This window comes from Tupaia chinensis, unplaced genomic scaffold, assembly GCF_000334495.1.
Source record: "Tupaia chinensis unplaced genomic scaffold, TupChi_1.0 Scaffold145860_1, whole genome shotgun sequence".
Lineage (NCBI taxonomy): Eukaryota > Metazoa > Chordata > Mammalia > Scandentia > Tupaiidae > Tupaia > Tupaia belangeri.
Window position 1 is genome coordinate 2180705 of NW_006205718.1, and position 5931 is coordinate 2186635.

At 44.2% G+C, this 5931-nt stretch overlaps 1 pseudogene; it reads right to left on the bottom strand.

Moving 5' to 3' along the window:
• Positions 1-231: 231 nt before the first annotated feature.
• On the bottom strand, positions 232-3892 carry LOC102482830 (signal recognition particle 54 kDa protein pseudogene; annotated as a pseudogene).
• Positions 3893-5931: the final 2039 nt, after the last annotated feature.

Sequence of the window (5931 nt, forward strand, 5' to 3'; positions counted from 1 at the left end):
TGAAAATAGAAGAAAATCTAAAGCAAAAATATAATGATTTCCACAAAATGTATATCCCTCCCTTAATTCAAAAAAAAAAAAAAAGAAGGAAAAAAGAAAAGGAGGGAGAGACAAGAAGAAAAAGAAAGTGATCACAACAGGCAAGGAAAATATGATTGTTTTTTCCCATTTGCAAAAAGGAGGGAAACTCGGAGGTCTTAGCAGATATCAGTTCATATTAAGGCATCTTCTTTACATATTACTGAATCCCGCCAACATGGCTTTCATATTGGCAGAAGCACCCTGTTGAAACTGCCTCATCATTGACTCAAGTCCTGCCATACCACCCATGTGATGAAGAACTCTTGAATCCATCATTTTGGCCATCTGTTAATTCAGTTTTGCCATCTGAGACTGGCTCGTATTCTTAGACATGTCACCACCTTTGAAAAGTCCTTGAGACCTCCTATCTTTTTTTACCATCTGTGCAAACTTAGTATACTGCGTCAAAAGTTCTTGAACATCTCTAGTTGACACACCTGATCCTCATGCTACTCTCCAGGTTCTTCCTAGCTGCTTACTAAAACCCTTGGCTCCATCTGTACTGCCATCATTAATTTCTTAAGCCTTGCCACGGACTCCTATTCATTTCCTTCGCTCATGAAATCTGTTCCAAAACTGGAGATTATTTGCAAGATCTGACTGAAGGGACCCGTTTTCATAGTATTTTAAAATTGTTCATACATGTCTCACAGTGTAACCTGACCATGCTTCAACTTCTCTATAACTGCTTCATTGTCATCCAACTTCCACTCGTTTACTTTATCTATCAGTCCTTCAATGTCACCCATACTAAGAAGTTTGTTGAGGAAAGGCTGTGTTTTGAATGGTTCAAAGGCATCTATGTATTCCCCTGTACCAATGAAAACAATTGTACTTTTTGTGGCAGCAACCGCACTGAGGGCACCACCTCCTTTTGCATGACCTTCAGGTTTTGTCACTATTACTAAAGCTACCTACATCTACCTTATCTTTAGAAGCCTTAGCCTGAGCTTCACAAGCCTGCCAGATGAATCACGTAAACAATGTTATCAGGTTGAACAGCATTAGCCAATTGAAGCATCTCCTCAAAGAGTCTTTTTGTTTGTGGCAGCCACTTGTATTCACAATAATTATTTCAAAATTTTCATTTTTAATTTCTCTATTGCTTTCAGAAGCATTGATAACAGGATCCATTTCTGTATCACTTCCATAGAATGGAATCCTTACTTTGATTGCATTCTATTTTAGTTCATCAAAAGCCCCTGCTCTGATTGTCTGCACGTATCAAACAGGTCTTCCAACCCTTCTCTGGTAATAATATGCTAACTTTGAACATGTTGCTGTTTTACCACTCCTAATCCAGCAATCATGATCACATTCTGTTTTCCTTTAGTCCATGCTTTAACTCCAGGGTCTGCAATCTTCACAAGTTCTTTAAATACAACATGCTAAATTATTTTTCTTTTGTTCAAACCAAAGGCCATCTCTTTGAGATCAATAGCAGACTTGATATTTTCTCTTAGTTGCTTCACTAGTTTAATATTAACATCAGTTTCCAAAAATGCTGTACATACTTCTTTTAGCATAGTATTTAATACAGTAGCTGGTTTTAGGTTCTTATCTGCAAGTAATAACTGTCTTTACTGATAATGGTTATAGCAGTCTGCTCCCAGTTTTCCTGGCTTTACTTCCATGGTGTGGGGGCCTTGCAAAGGAATCCCTAGCCCTTTAGGGCCACAGCATTAGTGATGCCTTGTGTTAGTTCCTTGTAAACAAATCTTAAAGCCTTCAAAATGGCTCTAGCAGACGTAGGAAGAAAAAATAACACCAGCATTATGCTCATTGAGTAATGCCACCATTATCAATGAAGAGAAAAACCTAGAACTGAAAAAACAAAGAATCTGGAGTTAAAAAAAAAAATCACTGAATAAAATTAATAGAAGAGATTGGGCAGAAGGTTCAGTGGTAATCATTGGTCTTCCAGCTTGTGGGGGTTGGTGTTGCACTGCTGGGAGCTGGGCCTCTATACAATTTGGGAAGTTGGGCTGTGGGGTTGTACTGCTATAACTAGGTTTTTCTCTTGGTTATTTTTTATAGTTCCCCTGTACCTTCTAAAATTCCCTAACTTTTCACTCATAATATTTTTTTTGCCACATATTCTTTAGAATATTTTGGTAAAGTCCTTCTGCTTATTAAAACATCTGGTTGGGCCAGCAAGTGGTATGGAGGTTAAGATGCTGGAAACCACATGGCCGACTGTGTAGTTCGTCCCAGACCCAGAGGCTTGAAAATTATGCCAGCTGCATGTGCATATGTGACCAAAATTCTGAGAGGAAAAAGGATTGCAGTGTGGTCGTATCCCCTGGGGCTCACTCTCTCTTTTTCTTTCTCTCTCTCTCTCTCTCTCTCTCTCTCTCTCTCCCTCTCTCTTCTTGCAAGTATACATGCCCTGTACTAAACATTAAAAAAAAAAAGGTTATCTGTGGGTCTGCTTCTATATATTGATCTTTCTCTTAACCTTGAGTTATATTTTCCTATTTTTTTACACATCTAGTAGTTTTTTATTGCATACTGGACATTTTAAATAATATGCTATAAAGGATGGATTTAATCCTCCTTTTCCTGGTCACAGTGAACTTAAAGCTTGGCATTTTCTTCGGGCAGGGGGCTGTTTTGTGTTTTTTTGTTTGTTTGTTTTGTTTTGTGTTTTTTTTTAAAGAGTAGCTCTATTTTGGTTTTGCCTTTAGTCCTAAGGAAAATCATTTAGTCCAATTAGGATCTTTATTCCTAACATATGGCTTTTGGGGGGGTCTCTATAGGAAAGACCAGTACTTAACAAACTACTCTCATTTGGCAAGAATCCAAATTCAAACTACCTCCATTAGAGTAGGAACCTACTGAAATCTCTTTTCAGCTATTTCAGCCTTGTAGGCCTTGTTTCTGTCTAAGACCCCTGGAGTCTTACCTTATCTATGTCCATTGTAGAGGTCAGCACTTATTTGACAGAGTTGATATGCCACTCAGACAGCTCCACACCAATCTCTGACTCTTCTTACAATAAGATGTGGTTTCTGCTTGAATTCTATCTGCTCCAGTGTTGCCTGGACTAAAGAATATCCTCCATAGAAAAGCTTCATTTATAACTGTGACTCTCATTTGCTGAGTTTTGATCTTTCAGCTGTTGAATTGCCATTCTCCACTTTCTGTTCATTTTCTGTCACTTTTCAGCATCTTTGATTGTTTTGTTTTATTGTTTCACTTAGTGTCATTAATGAAATAGGCAGAAAAGTTGACCCAATATAAGCTAGAGGCCATTCTAGATCCCTCAAAGTTGTGTAAGGTCTGGGGAAAAGGAAAAGAAACATGGTGGAAACTTTCCCGCTGGCAGGAACTTTCCTGTTTTCCGCATCTGATCCGCCACCACCAATGGACTTTCCCACCCGCCAAAGTTGAACAGAAACAGCGAATTTCATTGGCCAGACAAGGACTCGTGGCAATCACCTGTTCGACAACGGCCCCTTAAAAACAAGGAACACCCACCCTGGATGTGACTCCCTCAGTCTCTGACCAGACCAAGGGCCCTCACCCGAGAGCTTTTCACAGAATAAATTATATTGGTTTGATTAAACCCTGAGGCCTGACTCTGCTATTTTCATCCTTGCTGGCTCTGACTCCACCACCCTGACCAAATCAAACCTAACATCTCATGCAGAAACCTGGGAGGACCGGATGCCTCTTGGTTAGAATCCCTCCATCGGACCTCTCACGCAGTCATCCGGCTGGGAAGGTAAGTGACCCCAGTCTCGTTTTTCGGATCTCCAGAGTATTGTTGTCTGTAGTCGCGGCTGCGCCAAGAACACTCCACATCCATTCGGGGTGCTGCAGGGGTACCCTAAGGATCATCTCCTCTCAGGGCTGCCTGGACGACACTTTCCTTCACCCTCCTATCTGTGGAGAAATTATACCCAAGGGGGATGCCTCTTGGCTCATTCTCTCTACCTGAGGTCTAATCCATCATGAGGTCTGCTGCCTCCAAACCTGATCCAGAAACACCTTTAGGGTGTATCCTTCATAATTGGAAAAAGCTAGGCTATGATCAGACCGAACAATCGAAATGCCACCTGGTATTCCTGTCGACCCCGGCTTGGCCCAAACATTCACTAAACAATGGATCAATCTGGCCACCTTAGGGCACTTTCAATTTCAATGTCTTGACCAGCCTTACCAGTTTTTGTAAGAGTAACGACAAATGGAAGAAAATCCCATATGTTCAGGCTTTTTGGTGTCTGTGTTCTTGTCCCCACCTCTGTATTACCTGCTCCCCCTCCCAGATTTTGCTTGCTAAGGTGGGCAAGGGACGAAAACCTGCTCCTAGCCTTTCCAAGGAGACTTCTGAATTCCCCGAATCCTCTGCTCTCACTGTTCCTCTGGACTCTCTCTCCTCTCTGCCCAGATCCCCTCCTGACCCCCCCATTAAACTTTCCTGAACTGTCTGTCCCCCTACCACCATACCCCAAAAATCCTCCCCACCCCCTTAGGCCAACAATCCCTCTGTCCTTCCCCACACTCAAATGACCCACCCCCACCCCAGGTCATGGCTCCCCTACGGGAGGTGGCTGGAGCTGAGGGAGTCATTCAAGCCCATGTTCTTCCCCCCCTCGTCCCCCCGTGGATTTGTCCACCACTGAAAAGCGCTTGGGCTCCTTCTCTGTCAACCCCACCCAATTTATCAAGGAATTCAAATATCTTACACAGGCCTATGACCTCACCTGGCATGACATCCACCGTGACTGCGGGCGAGCGTGACCAGGTACAAGCAGCAGGAAGAGAGTATGCTGATAGGGCCCACATGGCGGACGCCACCGCAGCGGTAGGTGCTGAGGCAACCCCCGCAGTTAATCCCGGCTGGAGATATCAGGAAGGTGACCACGGCCACCTGCAACTCGACTACATGTTGCAATGCCTTACGGCAGGGATGGAACAAGCAGCCCAAAAAGTAGTAAATTATGACAAATTGCGAGAAGTCATCCAGGGTCCAGAAGAAAATCCAGTCATGTTTTGGAGCCACCTCACTGAGGCTGTGCAACTCCCGACTCTCCCCAGAAGATCCTGTCGGGGCAGGAGTTCTGGCCACCCATTTTATCACCCAGTCAGCCCCTAATATCAGGGGGGAAAAAAAAAACTTAAAAAGGCTGAACAGGGCCCTCAAACCCCCATATGAGACCTGGTGAATATGGCAATTAAAATTTTCAGTTCCTGCGAGGAGGATGTTGAAGTAGCTTGTCACAAACAGGCCAAACAGATGGCTGCCATGCAAGCCCAAGCTCTGGTGGCTGCCCTGCAGCCAGCACCTCAGAAGGAGGTCCCTAGACGCAGTCTTCCCCCTGAAAACTGCTTCAAATGTGGTAAGCCCATGAATGCCCAGATCCAAGGCCACCCATTAAACCCTGCCCAGGGTGTGGCAAAATGGGTCACAGGGGCTCTGATGGCCCCAAAGGAGGGAGACAAGATCCACTCCGGATGCCTCCACAATGAGAGGAGATCCACCACCCCAATTTCTACCTGGCAATGATGGGGTGGGCTGAGGATTGACAGGCCCCAGACTCGACGACCCCAATTACCCTCACAGAGCCCAGAGTTCAGTTTCAGGTAGCAGGGAATGGGCATCCACCATCACTCGAATGAAATTACTTAGATATTCCTACACTCCTACGCACCCCTTCCCCAAGACCCTCCAACCAGAGGGCCCCAAATCGACGTCCTTTAACAGCCTGAAGCAGTCAGAGCAGTCGTCATCCCTCATCCTTTTAAGGTAGGATGTAAGGTCTGGGGGAAGGGAAAAGAAACATGGTGGAAACTTTCCCGCCTGCAGGAACTTTCCTGTTTTCTGCATCTGGCTCGCCATCACCA